Genomic DNA, 21479 nt, shown 5'->3' with positions numbered 1-21479 from the left:
TGTGTGTGTGTGTGTGTGTGTGTGTGTGTGTGTGCAGCATTGCCAGTGGCAATCACCGTTGGGTAATTGCTCTCATTGTGAACGGTTAGGCTGAAACAGTTTCCAAACAGAGTTTCCCGTGCTCACTTCACATTACAGCTTGTCATTCGATCATTTTCCGACCGCACGATAATAAAACTCCTAAAGTCTGTAGATCTGCCACGCTGGACGATATAACAGCTGTAAAATCTCGGGGCTATCTTTAGCGTGTACCTACTGTGTTTAGGATTAGGGGGAAGGTAAGCTGTGCCTTTGACCATCTATATCCATCACTGCTCTATGGACAATCTTAGTGGCACTTTTAAAAGAGATTTAGTGTCTCTGCTGTCTCACCTGTTCTCTAAATGTTATTATAAACCAGGTGGATCGAGCCCTGAATGCTGATTGGCTGACAGCCGTGGTATATCAGACCATTTACCACAGGTATGACAAAACATTTATTTTTACTTCTCAATTTACGTTTGTTTATAAAAGCAATAAGGCAACTCGGGGGGGTTGTGATATATGCCCATTATATTGTGTTGTGCCTAAGAACAGCCCTTAGCCGTGGTATATTGGCCATATACCACAACCCCTCGGGCCTTATTGCTTAAGCGTGTGTGGCTTGACACGTCTATCAACGACACATGTAATTACTGAGCAGCTACCAATTGCATCATCTTCCAGTAAATCACAGCTGAGACAGTTTGATGGGATTTTGAACTCAGGGCTCATACGAAGAGTTAAGGGTTTTTAAAGTGTTTGTCTCAGAGCTGTGAAGAGACAAACAGACAGACAGACAGACAGACAGACAGACAGACAGACAGACAAGACAGACAGACAGACAGACAGACAGACAGACAGACAGACAGACAGACAGACAGACAGACAGACAGACAGACAGACAGACAGACAGACAGACAGACAGACAGACAGACAGACATACAGACAGACAGACAAGACAGTGACATGTTGTTTTCCTTTCTGTTTAATAGCTTACCACAAATCCTGACCACATCTCCTGACCACACCTCTTACCACATCTCCTGATCACATCTCTTACCACATCTCCTGACCACATCTCTTACCACATCTCCTGATCACATCTCTTACCAAATCTCCTAACCACATCTCCTGACCACATCTCTTACCACATCTCCTGACCACATCTCCTGACCACATCTCCTGACCACATCTCCTGACCACATCTCCTGACCACATCTCTGACCACATCTCTTACCACATCTCCTGACCACATCTCCTGACCACATCTCCTGACCACATCTCTGACCACATCTCTTACCACATCTCCTGACCACATCTCCTGACCACATCTCCTGACCACATCTCCTGACCACATCTCCTGACCACATCTCTTACCACATCTCTGACCACATCTCCTGACCACATCTCCTGACCACATCTCTTACCACATCTCTTACCACATCTCCTGACCACATCTCCTGACGACATCTCCTGACCACATCTCTTACCACATCTCTGACCACATCTCCTGACGACATCTCCTGACCACATCTCCTGACCACATCTCTTACCACATCTCTGACCACATCTCTGACCACATCTCCTGACGACATTCTCAACCTTCTCAATTCACATTCAATTTATACAATCAAGTAATGTTTTACATCAGATCCATTTTCTAATCACAGTCAACTATATATATATATAAAAACACAAAAAGCTGAAACACAAAATAAAATAATGAATGTAATTTTTGTGACCAACAATCTCTGTGATGGTTGGAGTCAAACAGAGTACAATGCTTGTGTTCAAAATGGCCCCCTTTTCATTATATAGTTCATAGATTCCTGTGGGCCCTGGTCAAATGTAGTGCACTATAAGTGGGAAAGGGTGTCATTTTGGGACTCAGACAATACAACAACAAACCCACAAGACTTATTTGTCCACAGTGATGCTCTCACACAGTGATTTCCTCTCCCACAGTGATGCTCCCCCACAGGGATGCTCCCTCACCTGCGGTGATGCTCCCCCACAGTCATTTCCTCTCCCACAGTGATGCTCCCTCACCTGCAGTGATGCTTCCTCCCCCACAGCGATGCCCCCTCCCCCGCAGTGATGCTCCCCCACAGTGACACTGTCTCCACCTCAGTGATAGGGTACTACCTCAGAGGGAATAGGGTACTATTTGGCAAGCAGACTGGAGACTACTAGACCCTCTGAATGAAAGAGTCCCTTCATTTTTATTAGTCTTTATTTGTTTTTCTCATTTTGACTCCCTTCTGCTATCTGCTTGCCTTAAACAAGAGAGACTCGCATCTTTGAACTTGACTGTTTTCAAAGGGCGTATTACTCACATATAAACATACACAATCTTGCCATGGCATGAAGTAGTCCATGCAAAGGCCTTCTCTGTCTGCTACGCTGTTTCTTCTATAAACTGAATGGTCCCGTTAGGTTTTTTTTCAACAAGATACAAAAACATATTTTTGAACGGGCGCAAAGCCGGCAAAGACCCCCTAAAACAACGACTCCACTGTTGGAATATCCACAGTAGCCCTGTCAGAACTCACAGGAATATCCACAGTAGCCCTGTCAGAACTCACAGGAATATCCACAGTAGCCCTGTCAGAACTCACAGGAATATCCACAGTAGCCCTGTCAGAACTCACAGGAATATCCACAGTAGCCCTATAAGAACTCACAGGAATATCCACAGTAGCCCTGTCAGAACTCACAGGAATATCCACAGTAGCCCTGTCAGAACTCACAGGAATATCCACAGTAGCCCTATAAGAACTCACAGGAATATCCACAGTAGCCCTGTCAGAACTCACAGGAATATCCACAGTAGCCCTGTCAGAACTCACAGGAATATCCACAGTAGCCCTGTCAGAACTCACAGGAATATCCACAGTAGCCCTGTCAGAACTCACAGGAATATCCACAGTAGCCCTATAAGAACTCACAGGAATATCCACAGTAGCCCTGTCAGAACTCACAGGAATATCCACAGTAGCCCTGTCAGAACTCACAGGAATATCCACAGTAGCCCTGTCAGAACTCACAGGAATATCCACAGTAGCCCTGTCAGAACTCACAGGAATATCCACAGTAGCCCTGTCAGAACTCACAGGAATATCCACAGTAGCCCTGTCAGAACTCACAGGAATTTCAGTGATTAACTCGGTAATCGCTAGTTTTAGGAAATCTGAAAGAAAACACATGATATCGCCGTGTGAAAGTTTTCTGTCTGCACTGCTACCAAGGGCTGTTTGAAGTTTTTCAAAATGTGTTTGAGGGAATTGCGATGTTTTAATCAGCAACATGTCGGCATGTGTTGCACAGTGGTGTGTGTGTGTGTGTGTGTGTTTACACGGCCCAGACCGGACACAGTAACTCTACAGTGGCGGTCTAGACACAGCTTTGGCATCGACCCTGAATTAACAGGTAACATCTGTGACAGACCACGCGCGCGCACACACACACACACACACACACACACACACACACACACACACACACACACACATACGTGAAAGCATGTGAACGCACACCCCAATAGGGTCTGTTAATGTACCATCCACACCTCTATAGGGTCTGGTAATGTACCATCCACACAACTATAGGGTCTGTTTATGTACCATCCACACCACTATAGGGTCTGTTTATGTACCATCCACACCTCTATAGGGTCTGGTTAATGTACCATCCACACCTCTATAGGGTCTGTTTATGTACCATCCACACCACTATAGGGTCTGTTTATGTACCATCCACACCTCTATAGGGTCTTTTTATGTACCATCCACACCTCTATAGGGTATGTTTATGTACCATCCACACCACTAAAGGGTCTGTTTATGTACCATCCACACCACTATAGGGTCTGTTTATGTACCATCCACACCTCTATAGGGTCTGGTTAATGTACCATCCACACCTCTATAGGGTCTGGTAATGTACCATCCACACCACTATAGGGTCTGTTTCGGTACCATCCACACCTCTATAGGGTCTGTTTATGTACCATCCACACCTCTATAGGGTATGTTTATGTACCATCCACACCACTATAGGGCCTAGTTATGTACCATCCACACCTCTATAGGGTCTGGTAATGTACCATCCACACCACTATAGGGTCTAGTTATGTACCATCCACACCTCTATAGGGTCTAGTTATGTACCATCCACACCTCTATAGGGTCTGGTAATGTACCATCCACACCACTATAGGGTCTGGTTAATGTACCATCCACACCACTATAGGGTCTGGTAATGTACCATCCACACCACTATAGGGTCTGGTAATGTACCATCCACACCACTATAGGGTCTGGTAATGTACCATCCACACCACTATAGGGTCTGGTTAATGTACCATCCACACCACTATAGGGTCTGGTAATGTACCATCCACACCACTATAGGGTCTGGTAATGTACCATCCACACCACTATAGGGTCTGTTAATGTACCATCCACACCTCTATAGGGTCTGGTAATGTACCATCCACACCTCTATAGGGTCTGGTAATGTACCATCCACACCACTATAGGGTCTGGTAATGTACCATCCACACCACTATAGGGTCTGGTAATGTACCATCCACACCACTATAGGGTCTGGTAATGTACCATCCACACCACTATAGGGTCTGGTTAATGTACCATCCACACCACTATAGGGTCTGGTAATGTACCATCCACACCACTATAGGGTCTGGTAATGTACCATCCACACCACTATAGGGTCTGTTAATGTACCATCCACACCTCTATAGGGTCTGGTAATGTACCATCCACACCTCTATAGGGTCTGGTAATGTACCACCCACACCACTATAGGGTCTGTTTATGTACCATCCACACCACTATAGGGTCTGTTTATGTACCATCCACACCTCTATAGGGTCTGGTTAATGTACCATCCACACCTCTATAGGGTCTGGTAATGTACCATCCACACCACTATAGGGTCTGTTTCGGTACCATCCACACCTCTATAGGGTCTGTTTATGTACCATCCACACCTCTATAGGGTCTGTTTATGTACCATCCACACCACTATAGGGTCTAGTTATGTACCATCCACACCTCTATAGGGTCTGGTAATGTACCATCCACACCACTATAGGGTCTAGTTATGTACCATCCACACCTCTATAGGGTCTAGTTATGTACCATCCACACCTCTATAGGGTCTGGTAATGTACCATCCACACCACTATAGGGTCTGGTTAATGTACCATCCACACCACTATAGGGTCTGGTAATGTACCATCCACACCACTATAGGGTCTGGTAATGTACCATCCACACCACTATAGGGTCTGGTAATGTACCATCCACACCACTATAGGGTCTGGTAATGTACCATCCACACCACTATAGGGTCTGGTTAATGTACCATCCACACCACTATAGGGTCTGGTAATGTACCATCCACACCACTATAGGGTCTGGTAATGTACCATCCACACCACTATAGGGTCTGGTAATGTACCATCCACACCACTATAGGGTATGTTTATGTCAATAAAATAAGTATAAAATGACATCAAAGTGCCCAAAACACGGAACATGTACAAAAGTCTAGCGCGTGAACATACCCACATAACAATAAACAATTACACACAAAGACATGGAGGGCAACCTAGGACACATGCAGTGTGATATGATAATGAAAACCAGGTGTGTAATGGAACAAGACAAAACAAATGGATATATGAAAAATGGAGCGGCGATGGCTAGAAAGCCGGTGACGTCAATCCCCGAACAAGGGGAGGTGCCGACTTCAGTGGAAGACGCGCGGCTCCAGCGGCGAGCCGACACCGGCCTCGGGGTCGACCCGGAGGGCGAGGCACAGGGCGATCCGGCCGACTGTGAAACTCCCGTAGCAGTTCGGCACCCAGCACCTCTCCTCCAGACCGTACCCCTCCCACTCCAACGAGGTACTGAAGGGCCCCCGTGGAGTGGGACGCCTCGAATCCAGGATGGCATGAATGGAGTACGCTGGGGCCCCCTCAATGTCCAGACGGGGCGGAGGAACCTCCCGCACCTAGGATTCCTGGAGTGGACCAGCCACCACCGGCCTGAGGAGAGACACATGGGACAAGGTTTGAGGTTCCATTAGTACGGTAATCAGAGGGAACCTGTAATCTGTAACATACCTCGTTCACCCTCCTCAGGACTTTGAATGGCTCCACAAACCGCGGACCCAGCTTCCGGCAGGGCAGTCGGAGGGGCAGGTTTCGGGTCAAGAGCCAGACCCGGTCCCCCGGTGTGGACACTGGGGTCTCACTGCGGTGACGGTCCGCGCTGGTCTTTTGGCGAGGCGCGGTACGCTGGAGGTGAACATGGACGGCCTCCCATGTCTCCTAACGCGCCAGAACCAGTCGTCCACTGCAGGAGCCTCGGTCTGACCCTGATGCCACGGTGCCAGAACCGGCTCGTACCCCAATACGCACTGAAAGGGAGAGAGGTTAGTGGAGGAGTGGCGAAGCGAGTTCTGCGCCATCTCGGCCCAGGGCACGAACGCTGCCCACTCCCCCGGCCGGTCCTGGCAATAGGACCGCAGAAAACTGCCCACATCCTTGTTGACTTTCTCCACCTGCCATTACTCTCGGGTGATCGAGACCCCCAGACGTTCCATGAACGCCTTCCAGGGACAACCCTTCAGCAGTGAGGTAATGGGAGCAGCCACCTGGCCAAAACCCCCTGATAAACCTCCGGTAGTAATTGGAAAACACTAAAAATCGCTGCTCCTCCTTTACTGTGGTGGGAGTCGGCCAATTACGCACGGCTGCAACGCGGTCACTCTCCATTTCCACCCTGATGTGGAAATACAATACCCTAGGAAGGAGACGAAAGAACAGGCTGAAAGAACAGGCATTTATTGGCCAGGTCATTCTCCAACAGTTGTCCAAGTACCCTGCGTACCAAGGACACATGCTTGGCGTGTGTAGCGGAGTATATCAGAATGTCCTCTATATACACCACTACACCCTGCCCGTGCAGGTCCCTGAAAATCTTGTCTACAAAGGATTGGAAAACTGATGGAGCATTCATCAACCCGTATGGCATGATGAGGTACTCATAATGCCCTGAGGTGGTACTAAATGCTCTCTTCCACTCGTTTCCCACCCGGATATGCACAAGGTTATACGTAGTCCTGAGATCCAGTTTCGTGAAGAAGCCCCATGCATTGACTCAATCGCAGAGTCGCTAAAAGGTAGAGGGTAACTGTACCTCACCGTGATTTGATTGAGATTTCTATAGTCAATGCACGGGCTTCTTTTTACAGAAGGCGAGAGCCAAATCTGCATATCCTGGGAGGATGCTTCCTTCCTTCCTACCTACAGGTTATAGAAAAAATAAGGAGGTCTGAACTCTTCGTTTAGACTCAAGTCCTACCTTCCTACAAGTTATAGAACATTTGCTCTTTTAGTATTTCTGCAGCATGTTTCCGGAAGGAGAAAACCTCCACCTCTGTGTCAACGATAATGAAACAAAATACGCAAAGTTGTTATGTTCGTCGTCGGAATGAGACCAAAGCGCAGCGTGGAAAGTGTACATCTTACTTAATTTTACATGAACACCCAAAAACAACAAAATATCAACGAATGTCAAGTTCTTCAGGGCTATACAGCAACTGTACAAAAACAAGACCATCACTGGAGACTTCTTGCTATGGACCGTCTCAGGAGGTTCCGGACTGTGGACCGTCTCAGGAGGCTCCGGACTGTGGACCATCTCAGGAGGTTCCGGACTGTGGACCGTCTCAGGAGGTTACGGACTGTGGACCGTCGTAGGAGGTTCCGGACTGTGGACCGTTGTAGGAGGTTCCGGACTGCTGACCGTCGTAGGAGGTTCCGGACTGTGGATCGTCGTAGGAGGTTCCGGACTGTGGGCCGTCGTTGGAGGTTCCGGACTGTGAAACGTCGGTAGAAGCTCTGGACTGGGAACTGTCGCCGGAAGCTCTGGACTGTGGAGGCGCACTGGAGGCCTGATGCGTGGGACTGGTACAGGTTGCACCGGGCTGATGACACGCACCTCAGGGCGAGTGCGGGGAGGAGGCACAGGACGTACTGGACTGTGGAGGTGCACTGGAGGTCTGGAGCATAGAGCTGGCACAACCCGTCCTGGCTGGATGCTGACTTTAGCCCGGTAAGTGTGGGGCGCTGGCACAAGGCGCACTGGGCTGTGAAGGTGCACTGGAGACACGATGCGTAGAACTGCATAATATGGTGCCTGAACCGTGACACACACCCCATGGTGAGTGTGCGGAGGAGACACAGGACGCACCGGACTGGGGAGGCACACCGAAGGCCAGTTGCGTGAAACCGGTGCACATGACACCGGGCTGGTGTCATCCTCCTTAGCACGCCCACTCTACAGCGCTCTCAACGCCAGCACCTCTCTCCGGAATCTTGCATCGAGCTCCTCACTCGACTACCTGGCTGGCTCTGGTTCACCCCTCGGCTCTGCCGACCACTCCGTGTGTCCCCCCCAAAAAAAATGTTTTGGGGCTGCCTCTCGTGCTTGCATCATGTCCAAGATTCCTGATCTCGTCGCCGTTCCTCTCTCGCTGCCTCCGCCTGCTTCCATGACAGGGTCTTGTCCCCTGCCATTACCTCCTCCCAGGTCCATGATGTCCTCCACTCTTGGGCATGCTGCTTGGTCACTTGGTGGTGGGATCTTCTGAACCAGTTGCACTCAAGCTCATTACCATAACGACTCAAGCTCATTACCATAACGCAACGTTAACTATTCATGAAAATCGCAAATGAAGTGAAATAAATATGCTAGCTCTCAAGCTTAGCCTTTTGTTAACAACACTGTCATCTCAGATTTTCAAAATATGCTTCTCAACCATAGGAAAACAATCATTTGTGTAACAGTAGCTAGCTAGCGTAGCATTTTGCGTTAGCATTAGCATTACCATTCAGCAGGCAACATTTTCACAAAAAACAGAAAAGCATTCAAATAAAATAATTTACCTTTGAAGAACTTTAGATGTTTTCAATGAGGAGACTCTGTTAGATAGCAAATGTTCAGTTTTTCCTGAAAGATTATTTGTTTAGGAGAAATCGCTCCGTTGCGTGCTTCACGTTTGGCTACCAAAAAAAACCCGAAAATCCAGTCATCAAAACGCCAAACTTTTTTCCAAATGAACTCCATAATATCGACTGAAACATGGCAAACGTTGTTTAGAACCAATCCTCAAGGTGTTTTTCACATATCTCTTCGATGATATATCGTTCGTGGAAGTGTGCTTTCTGTCCTGAATCCCAGGAGAAAATGACCGCAACTGAAGATTACGCACCAATTTAGACAAAGGACACCGGGCGGACCCCTGGAAAATGTAGTCTCTTATGGCCAATCTTCCAATGATATGCCTACAAATACGTCACAATGCTGCAGACATCTTGAAGAAACGACAGAAAGCGCAGGCTCGTTCCTGGTGCATTCACAGCCATATAAGGAGACATTGGAAAACAGAGCTTCAGAAATTCTGCTCATTTCCTGTTTGAAGTTTCATCTTGGTTTCGCCTGTAGCATGAGTTCTGTGGCACTCACAGATAATATCTTTGCAGTTTTGGAAACGTTAGACTGTTTTCTTTCCAAAGCTGTTATATGCATAGTCAAGCATCTTTTCGTGACAAAATATTGCGCTTAAAAAGGGTACGTTTTTTTTTATCCAATAATGAAATAGCGCCCCCATAGACTCAACAGGTTAAGTCCGTCGTCGGAAACAGACGAAAGCGCAGCGTGGAAAGTGTACGTCTTACTTTATTTTAGATGAACACCCAAAAATAACAAAAGATCAACGAACGTAAAGTTCTGCAGGGCTAGACAGCAACTGTACAAAAACAAGATCCCACAAACACAGGTGGAAAACAGGCTGCCCAAGCATGATTCCCAATCAGAGACAACGATAGACAGCTGCTTCTGATTGGGAACCATACCCGGCCAACAATGAAATAGAAAACTAGAATGCCCACCCCAAATCACACCCTGACCTGACCAAATAGAGAAATAAACAGGCTCTCTAAGGTCAGTGCGTGACATAAATATTACAGTATAGTACAGTTTTCTGTTACTACAGTATTTATACAGTATATCGCAGTAAATGCTAGAGTAAACACTACAGTATACTAGAGTAAATACTAGAGTAAATACTACAGTGTTTTTGCACTACAGTGAATACCACAGTAAATTCTGCAAAAACACTACAGTGAATACTATAGTATTTATACCATCTCTTTTATCTTGTGAAGGCTGCATCAGGAATGTAGACAGGTGTCTTTGATAGAAGTGTGAAATCGTACAAGAACCATGAATTGATGGATGAGATAGGGTATTAACCTTTTCTTTGCTTTCAGAACTTTCTGGGTTGTGTGCAGACCTACCTGGGTTCAAACAGTACTTGAAATAGTTTCAAATACTTTGAGCATTTGGTTTTAGGCTGACTGGAGTGGCGGGGTGGGCAGGCTTTGCACTCATTGAGACGTTTCTATTGTTTCCATTGCAACGAACAAGCTAAATCAAGCCCAACTAAAGTATTTGAAATGATTTCAAATAGTGTTTTAACCCAGGTATGATTGCTGTCTGGGTTGTGTCTGTGTTTTTAATGGATTAGCTGAGAAGGAGAAGCAAAGCAGTGCTTTAGGGATTTTTACATTGTATTTTTCCCACTGAGAACTTGGCTCGTCAATCAGACTGAAGTTCTTGTTGTGCAGGGACTGTGCTTTTGTTTTGACAGTTTTGTCCTACATCAACGCTTTGGCTTTGCGGCCACTACTGGCCAGTGGATCAGTTGTCATGATGTTCTTTGGTTATTTTCTGCCGTGGGAATAATAGTTGTGCCCGTTTTCTCTGAACACTGCTCCACTGGCATTGTCTGTGAGAACAGAGAGAGGACACAGAATATTTTGGGTGAATCACGATGGTTAGTTACATCCCCTCAAAGTATTTGTGTCAGATCTCATCGCTTGCTAACCCCACGCTGAAAACCAAACCCAATAACAGCGGCTCCGGTGGACTGCAGTTTCCAACAAAAGCCACGGTGTCAGATGAAACTGGAATGCCACTGCGGCTCTCACTCTCTCTTGCCAATCTCGCTGTACCCAAACAGACAACAGAGTCTGACAACGGCAAGGACAGCCAAGCTTGGAGTGAAGCAGCAATCAAAGCGGTTGTATTCACACCAAAACAAAAATCCACCTCCTCCAAGCGTCCCTCTCTCTCTATCTCTCTCTCTCTCTCTCTCTCTCTCTCTCTCTCTCTCTCTCTCTCTCTCCCTCTCTCTCTCTCAGACTCTGACTCTGCCAGATGAGATCCTGAAGAGCCGAAGAGATCCCTGTGTGTGTCCATTGTCTGGGTAACCCATCTCCCCTCTCCTCTGAGTGCCTCTCTGAGGTGTACTGTACAGTTGGTCCGGCCCAGCCAGCTAGACACTGAAAGGAGCCCATTCTTCTCCTCTCTGACTCTCAGCAGCAGAGCAGCGCTGCCCCAGGTTCTGGTTTCTGTGGGGCTTTTGTCTCGCTCAAACCGAGTGAGGACACAGAATGGGTCTGGAGGGAAACCAACGCCGCACCTTTCCCATCGCGCCCCAGCGGCCCGCTTTCAGTGTTTCTGTTTCTCGACCACAGAGAGGGATTAGAACCTTGTGAACTTTATTCATTTGTTTTTACTATGCTTGTGGCTATATACATCAATTCTTGTCCAATAAAGTAATGCATTGACTTTAGTATTGAACCTTATAACAGCGTCTGTACTTATTCATCTAAATCATTAAACGCATTACAACGTATTTTCAGTATTGAAATCAAATGTGCATTGGTACAAGTAATACCAATTCCTTTGATAAGAAATTAATGTTAGCCACTTCGCCTTTGTCCCAGGTGTGTTGGCCAGCACAGTAAAGCCGTTGACCTTTGTAACGTGAGGAGTCTACCTCCTGCTAAAGTAGCTCCATGCATGAGAGAGTGGATAACCGAGGCTGCTCACAATGGAAGGGAGAATACACAAAGCTAACGTTATGGTCCACTAACCACCATGATATCTGTAACACAGTGGTATTCTGAATAGCAAGACCAAGACACCTTTAAAGGTGAGCTTTATAGAGACTGTATAGCTCAGTCGCCTGGCCATACCTTACTGTGCTGTCAGTGTGGTGGGTTGTGGGTAGTGAAACTCCTGTATTGTGTCATGAAGGCATCTTTCAGCTGTGTGTGTTTCCCTCTGTGGTTGGCGCTGACAGATTGACACCTTACTGTCAGTCTCTGTGTAGGGGAATCCTGCCAGTTCATCTCTCAGACAGACAATAAGGGCATAATAAGGGCATAACACGACACATATTCCTGGGAAGCAGACTGGAAGTAGGAGGCTGAACCCAGACTGGCCCTGGTCTGGTTTGCGTCATCCAGTCCGTCAGCTGTGTCAGTCAGCCACGTCAGGGTGACAGACCCTGGGACTCCCTCCAGTCTGGAAGGCTTACACATGTTGGGCTTGGTTGGTCTAGGCCTGGTCTGCATCAGTCAGCCACGACACCACGCAGGAAGTGGAGGGCCAAGCCACCCCGGTCTGGAATTCCTGCCAGCTTCACTTCCTGACCTGAGGATCATCCTCCAGTCTCAGCCACTATTCCCTTTTTTCTACCTCCCAAATGGCACCCTAATCCCTGTGTCGTGCATTACTTTCGACTGTGGCCAACAGAACTGTAAGACTTCATTCGCAGTGATACAGAAAAAGAAACAGCCAATCCCAATGTGTGATATCGTCACCTCTCACGCAAACGTCAGGCCATAGGAAACTCCTAGGAAGCCTCTGGCCTAGCGTGGGATCACTGTACATCACAGGGATCCATCAAATGTCACATGTACCTGTGGCCAGTGGGCGAATCACGGCCTGCAGACTTCCTCTCTCATTGGGGATATGTGTGATGGTTCGGAAATAGTCAATCATCTTGGGTGTGTTCAAACACTTCAAGTTGTGTACTTTTAACTGGCTCTGGACCGGTTCAGGCAGTATCACAGAGAAAGCAGGTTTGATCTACCTATCAGTGGATAGTTCACGTGTGGCCCCCTGTATCCTTGTAGGCTTTACTGTGTTGTGTAAAATTTCTTCCCATGGCTAAATACCCAGCAACAACATATTCTACTATCCAATATGCTAGCTTGTACTGCCTTTTCATTCTGAATTTCTATGTAATAACCAAACATCGCCATCACTCACAATATGATGTGAAGCATGTAGTGCCATAATACAACTGTCACACCCTGATCTGTTTCACCTGTCCTCGTTATTGTCTCCACCCCCTCCAGGTGTTGCTTGTTTTCCCCAGTGTATTTATCCCTGTGTTTCCTGTCTCTCTGTACCAGTGTATTTATCTCTGTGTTTCCTGTCTCTCTGTACCAGTGTATTTATCCCTGTGTTTCCTGTCTCTGTGCCAGTGTATTTATACCTGTGTTTCCTGTCTCTCTGTGCCAGTGTATTTATCCCTGTGTTTCCTGTCTCTCTGTACCAGTGTATTTATCCCTGTGTTTCCTGTCTCTATGTGCCAGTGTATTTATCACTGTGTTTCCTGTCTCTCTGTGCCAGTGTATTTATCCCTGTGTTTCCTGTCTCTCTGTCCCAGTGTATTTATCCCTGTGTTTCCTGTCTCTCTGTGCCAGTTTGTCTTGTATGTTTCCAAGTCAACCAGCTTCGGGTAGAGTCCCACAAATTATCCCCTCGTTTCATTGGTCATTTTCCCATCTCCAGAGTCCTGAGTTCCACTGCTGTCCGTCTTGTGTTTCCCCGTACCCTCCATATTCACCCTACCTTCCATGTGTCTAAGATTAAGCCTGTGTCTCACTGTTCTTTGTCTTCTGTCCCCAGGCCCATCCCACCCCCCACCTCCCCGTGTCATTGATGGCCATCCGGCATACACGGTAAAACGTCTCCTGGGTGTTTGACCATGGGGCAGGGGTTTCCAGTACCTGGTTGACTGGGAGGGTTACGGCCCGGAGGAGAGGTTCTGATCGTCTTGTATGTTTCAACCAGCGTTTTCCCCGTTTTCCTGCCTTTTGACCCTTGACTGTTTCTGGACTTTGTACCCGTCTGCCTGACCATTCTGCCTGCCTTGACCACGAGCCTGTCTGCCACTCTGTACCTCCTGGACTCTGATCTGGTTTTGACCTCTTTGCCTGTCCATGACCATTCTCTTGACTACCCCTTTGGATTAATAAACATTGTAAGACTCCAACCATCTGCCTCCTTATTCTGCATCTGGGTCTCGCCTTGTGACTTGATAACAACGTATTGTTCTGATGCGTTGCTGTGGTATGATGGTCCCTGTTTTCCTACTCTAACTCACTGCAGGATCTAATGCAGGTCTAATGCCAGTTAAGGCTATAGGACCCAGGCTAAGGGATTTATAGGCCATTCTCTAAGCAGGGGTTGTAGGGGAGTAGCTGGGCTGTAGCTGGGCGTACTCCCTGCAGGAAATTTAAAGAGGGAGCTACTTCCTTCAGACTCCCTATACCCTCTCATCTGCTGCCAGCGGGCTAATGAATAGCAAACTATTAGTCTTTAGTTTCCTTCTTCCCCTTGTTTTTATATAAGGCACTCACCTTGGTACCGAGACCATAACATCAGCCTGTAGCTTGATGTTATATACAGGTATATTAAAGAGACCACATTCGGTTGAGTATTTGGATCCACTTTGTGGAAGTGGGTTGCTGTATTTAGTGCCTGTGATACCAGAGGCATGGCCTTACCTGGCCTCACACTACTTTGTGATTCTAAATGCAACAATTGGAAAAGTCAGCCAACTGTCGTTTCTATGTTGTGAATAACCACTCCTCGGGTCTGAAGCTAGTTGCTATAAACGCCCTGCATTAAATGGTTTAAATAGAAGTTCATACATGTGTTTATCATTTTCAAACAGTACCGAACTAGCAGGCGTTTGGCTTACTTCTCAAAGGAACGAATGGGGAACTACAAAGGAGTTCCACAACAAGGATGATCATCCTCTGTCACACACGCTGAGATGCCAACGTGGTCAATGGTAATGTTATTTTGGAAACATTGGTCTGAGCTATTCAAAACACTTTCCATGCTTCAGTTGCCTCCTTATAATGAGAGGAAAAACAAATAGAGTCCCCACGCCAAAGAGGGTCTGTGAGAGTTCAAGAGGCTGACGTTCGGTTTATGAAACACACCTCTCCCCTGTCGCCATAGGAATATGCAGACGATAACATTGGTGACTCGATATGAAGGTTTAGGCATTTGACTATCGATGTAGTGAATGATAGGATGCTTTGACTTTCTCCACATGAACGTGTCATAACTTGCACTGGGGTTCCTACTGTTTTTTAGTTTTTATTTAACCTTTAATAAAAAGGTGCAGACTATGAGGAAATATGTAGATTAAGAGCAGTATGGGTGACATTGTGTGTCCTTTCTTTGTCTTCCACAATAGAACACTTAGAAGTCACAATAGAACACTTAGAAGCCACAATAGAACACTTAGAATCCACAATAGAACACTTAGAAGCCACAATAGAACACTTAGAAGCCACAATAGAACACTTAGAATCCACAATAGAACACGTAGAATCCACAATAGAACACTTAGAATACGATTCTAAAAACAGTCCACAAAGTGTTCTCGAGAGGTGGTACTCATACCTTCTGTGAACAGGGAATTTCAAACAGAGATTCAACCACAAAGAACAGGGAGGTTTTCGAATGCCTCGCAAACAAGGGCACCTATTGGTAGATGGGTAAAAAAAATCAGACACTGAATGAGCATAATGTTGTTATTAATTGCACTTTGACTGGTGTATCAATACACCCAGTCACTACAAAGATACAGGCGTCCTTCCTAACTCAGTTGCTGGAGAGGAAGGAAACTGCTCAGGGATTTCACCATGAGGCCAATGGTGACTTTAAAACAGTTACAGAGTTTAATGGCTGTGATAGGAGAAAACTGAGGATGGATCAGCAGCATTGTAGTTACTCCTCAATACTAACCTAATTGATAGAGTGAAAAGAAGGAAGCCTGTACAGAATACAAATATTCTAAAACATGCATCCTGTTTGCAACAAGGTACTAAAATAATACTGAAAACATTTGGCTAAGCAATTCCCTTTTTGTCCAAATACAAAGTGTTCAGTTTGGGGCAAATACAATAAACGCTTTACTGAGTACCACTCTCCATATTTTCAAACATAGTGGTGGCTGCATCATGTTATGGGTATGCTTGCAATCATTAAGGAATCCCCATTCCCATCCCCACAGTTTTTCAGGATAATGGAGCTAAGCACCGGCAAAATCCTAGAGGAAAACCCGGTTTAATCTGCTTTCCATCAGACACTGGGAAATGAATCCACCTTTCAGCTGGACAATAACCTAAAACACAAGGACAAATCTACACTGGAGTTGTTTACCAGGACGACAGTGAATGTTCCTGAGTGCCTGACTTACAGTTTTGACCTAAATCAGCTTGAACATCTATGGACCTGTAAATGGTTGTCTAGTACTGTTCAACAACCAATTTCACAGAGCTTGAAGAATTTTAAATAGAATAATGGACAAATATTGTACAATCCAGGTGTCCAAAGCTCATAGTGCCATCCGTTATGTCACCAAAGGCCATATACTACCCACCATTGCGACCTGTACGCTCTCGTTGGCTGGCCCTCACTTCATACTCGTCGCCAAACCCACTGGCTCCATGTCATCTACAAGACCCTGCTAGGTAAAGTCCCCCCTTATCTCAGCTCGCTGGTCACCATAGCATCACCCACCTGTAGCACATGCTCCAGCAGGTATATCTCTCTAGTCACCCCCAAAACCAATTCTTTCTCTGGCCGCCTCTCCTTCCAGTTCTCTGCTGCCAATGACTGGAACGAGCTACAAACATCTCTGAAACTGGAAACACTTATCTCCCTCACTAGCTTTAAGCACCAGCTGTCAGAGCAGCTCACAGATTACTGCACCTGTACATAGCCCACCTATAATTTAGCCCAAACAACTACCTCTTTCCCAACTGTATTTAATTTATTTATTTATTTTGCTCCTTTGCACCCCATTATTTTTATTTCTACTTTGCACATTCTTCCACTGCAAATCTACCATTCCAGTGTTTTACTTGCTATATTGTATTTACTTCGCCACCATGGCCTTTTTTTGCCTTTACCTCCCTTATCTCACCTAATTTGCTCACATCGTATATAGACTTGTTTATACTGTATTATTGACTGTATGTCTGTTTTACTCCATGTGTCGTTGTATGTGTCGAACTGCTTTGCTTTATCTTGGCCAGGTCGCAATTGTAAATGAGAACTTGTTCTCAACTTGCCTACCTGGTTAAATAAAGGTGAAATAAATAAATAAATAAAAAGTAAAATAGAGATTTGTGCATTTGTAATCGCTGCCAAAGTTGATTCTAACATGAATTGACTGAGGGGTATGAATACTGATGTAAATTATATATTTCTGTATTTCATTTCAAATAAAAAAAATAAAAAAAAAACACATTTTCACTTTGTCATTATGGGGTATTTTGTGTGGATGTGTAAAAAACAACAATTTTATCCATTTTGAATTCATGTTGTAAGACAACAAAATGTGGAGAGGTATGAATTGAGGGCTTGGCATGTAATGGTAGTGTCCATCAGCAAGGGAGTGCACTTCTTCACCCTAATCCACAACAGGGTAAACCTACCAGAGAGCTACAGAATGTCCAGTAATTCTAGGGTGGATGACCTTTGAACCAGTAGCCACATTTCGAACCCTCCAGTTAAGGCCCATTGTTGATTCATTGGACTTACAGTTTGAGACTTGAAATGATTCCTAATTTAAAGACGATGTGATAATGGGGGAGTTCCTCTGTCCAAAACGGTTGGTGTTTACGTGCAGATGGGCTAGCCAAGACAGTTTGTAGGTCACCACGCTATACACTTGATAACCACAAAGATGTTTTTCTGATCAGATCTCTCCTCACAGAGGTGTCAAATCCTGCCTCCTAACCTTTGTTAGTATGGATATCAATGGGAAATTTGGCAAAAAACTTTGGTGGAACAATTGTATGGGTCCGTATTGCATTTTAAGCTTGGATAAACCCTATACAGACTGTTTTTTACACAGTATATAGGCTATTTCTCCTATTTCTCTCAGTTGCTATAATGATGTCAATTGGAAATTCTGCAAAACTGGAAAACAGGGTTCACCCCACACTGCCGATGAATATATGTTTTTACTGCTGGACAAGTTGATATACCTGCTGTTGACTCTGTGTAGGCTATGTGGCAGTGCTTCTATCGCAGGGCCAGTAGACCAGTGGTCTGAAATATGGACCACTCTTCAGTCCCTAATGGCACCCTATTCCCTATATAGTGCAATACTTTTGACCAGGGTGCCAGCTCTGGTCTAAAGTAGTGCACTATATAGGGAATAGGGTGCCAGCTCTGGTCTAAAGTAGTGCACTATATAGGGAATAGGGTGCCAGCTCTGGTCTAAAGTAGTGCACTATATAGGGAATAGGGTGCCAGCTCTGGTCTAAAGTATTGCACTATATAGGGAATAGGGTGCCAGCTCTGGTCTAAAGTAGTGCACTATATAGGGAATAGGGTGCCAGCTCTGGTCTAAAGTAGTGCACTATATAGGGAATAGGGTGCCAGCTCTGGTCTAAAGTAGTGCACTATATAAGGAATAGGGTGCCAGCTCTGGTCAAAAGTAGTGCACTATATAAGGAATAGGGTGCCAGCTCTGGTCTAAAGTAGTGCACCATATAGGGAATAGGGTGCCATCTCTGGTCTAAAGTAGTGCACTATATAGGGAATAGGGTGCCAGCTCTGGTCTAAAGTAGTGCACTATATAGGGAATAGGGTGCCAGCTCTGGTCAAAAGTAGTGCACTATATAGGGAATAGGGTTCCATTTGAGACTTGGCCGTGGCTCTGGGAGAATACCATGCTGACGGGGGTTGAGAGGCTGTTTTTTCAACCTATTCGTCTTCAGAGAGCTAGTCTCCAACCAAAACATTGACATACGCACACAGAAGTTACTATAATGTCTGTACAGCAGAATAATCAATCACTCAGCACCACAAAGAGAGACAACTTGGAGGTTTCCAGTCTGTCCATGATAACAGTGACTTTCAATGTTCATTAAACAGATCTATGAACAGAGTACCGTGCTACATTCCCTCCCCGAGGATGGCATGTGTGTCTTTAACAGGGACAGAGAAGACAATATATAGACACAGCCCTATTCAAACAGGGGCCTAACATTGACTTTGAGGCAGATATCTGGACTTCTGTTGATGTTCATGGTGTCACCTGAATTGTGTTCTGCATTTGGACTTTTAGCTTACTTAGCTGCACAGCCAATGTCCATATACTATATTTAGACTTTATAAAAAGCATGCAGTATATATTTAAGCAATAAGGCAAGAGGGGGTGTTGTAAATGGCCAATATACCACGGTTAAGGGCTGTTCTAACGCACGACGCAACGCGGAGTGCCTGGACACAACCCTTAGCCGTGGGATATTGTCGATATACCACAAACCCCTGATGTGCCTTACTGCTATTATAAACTGGTTACCAACGTAATTATAGCGTACCCGTGGTATGCGGTCTGATGTAACACGGCTGTCAGCCAATCAGCATTCAAGACTCAAAGCACCTGGTCAATAGAATATGAGATATGTAATGTGCAGTCAAGAACACATGTTGTAGGAGGACATTGTAATGGGTGCATTGTGGTTCTTCAACTCGGTCAACGACTCGGTAGTGAACATACAGACTGAGGATTTAAACAACCATTTATTGTTTCAGAAGTATGTAACAAAATATTTGCTATGGATAAAGACAGCATTTTTTTTGTCGTTGTTGCATTGTACAAGTAAGCAAAGAATGTTTACAGACAACAAGCATCACTAAATTGTTACAGAAAATAATGGTAAAAAAAAGGGTTAAAATAGCGAGAAAGCGAAAAAGTGAAAGTAAAGATGAAAAAAAAGAACAGAACATCCTGGCGTCAGTGTGCAAACCGTTTATACATACGGATACGCCCCCTTCATCAGGCAGCGAATCCTGATAAATTATTTAAATAGCATTTATCTACACACACAAATCGACCTCTCACACACAGAACAGCAAAGACAGAACAAAACAGAATAATAATTTATTCATTAAAAAGAGCACTGGACAAAGGACATATGTGAAAGCAAAAAATTCAAATATGTGTAAAAAATAAACAAAAATTTTACTGCAGGAGGGTGTTGGATGGGGAGGGAATTCTGTTTTGAAATGAAAAGTAATACTATTTACAAACTCATGCTACAGTAGCAATAAGATGTGGATCAACTTGTATTCTGTACGCGTACAATGAACAAAATTACTTTTTTGTTTGATCAAATGAATCATTCAACAGCAATGAGGTAATATTTGTAGATCAAAGAGTTCCTTTGTTTTTTTCATCTCTCTCAGCAGAAAAGGCACACAGGTCACATACATACCACACTGATTCAGGAGCCTTATAGCTCTAACCATGGCTGGATTCTAATCCCTAGAATAGTTTCCTCATAGGGAGAGAGAGGGGGAGAGTAGAATCCCACTAAAGACACCAAAGACACCAGTCTGACTGACCGACTCGTTGGAACACTGGGGGAATCTCTCACATTCTCAAAGTATTTTAACGGTTTGGTACCTACACTGTAGGCAAGAGTTAATAAATTAAATATCAAGTGTAAAGCCTCTAAAGATGAGGGAGATCCCCGTTTTGTAATCTTACCCAAAATTGTATCTTTTTAGATTTTTGGAAAATAAATACATACTGAATATTTGTAACTTTTAATGTTCAAAATGACAGGTGTCTTAATTGACAGAATGTCTTGGGTTTACTGGCTCTGGAAATGTCCTTTTTCACATGGCCCTCCCATGTCATTTCTGCAATGCTAAGATGGTCGCTTCCATCTTACCCTGAGTTATACTGTGTTAACTTTCAACTGAAACACAGTATCAATCTAATGCCAGCCATAAAAGCCTACAAGCAATCCTGTATTTGACCCAAAAATATTTCGGCTCATTTTAATTTCGGTTTGTTTTCTTTCGTCTCTGAAACACTTTTCTCTATAAGGGTACGCATACAGAAGGGTAAAAGCAAGCACTTTCTTCTTATGTAAACACATAAACGAACATACATCCACACAAAGTAACCGTCCCTCCATATCTTGTTGTTACGCAGCTGACGTTCAACGGCCACAAGCCCTTTTCTTACAAAAATTAAAGTGAAAAAAGTCTTATTGTTTTCTTCCTCCTCTGAGCCCAAACCCCCTCCCCACTTCCTCCTCTGAGCCCCCCCCCCCCACTTCCTCCTCTGAGCCCAACCCCCCCACTTCCTCCTCTGAGCCCAAACCCCCCCCACTTCCTCCTCTGAGCCCAACCCCACCACTTCCTCCTCTAAGCCCAAACCCC

Source organism: Oncorhynchus mykiss, chromosome 4 (assembly GCF_013265735.2).
Source record: "Oncorhynchus mykiss isolate Arlee chromosome 4, USDA_OmykA_1.1, whole genome shotgun sequence".
NCBI lineage: Eukaryota > Metazoa > Chordata > Actinopteri > Salmoniformes > Salmonidae > Oncorhynchus > Oncorhynchus mykiss.
The sequence above is the reverse complement of the archived record's forward strand: the minus strand, read 5'-3'. Positions refer to the sequence as shown.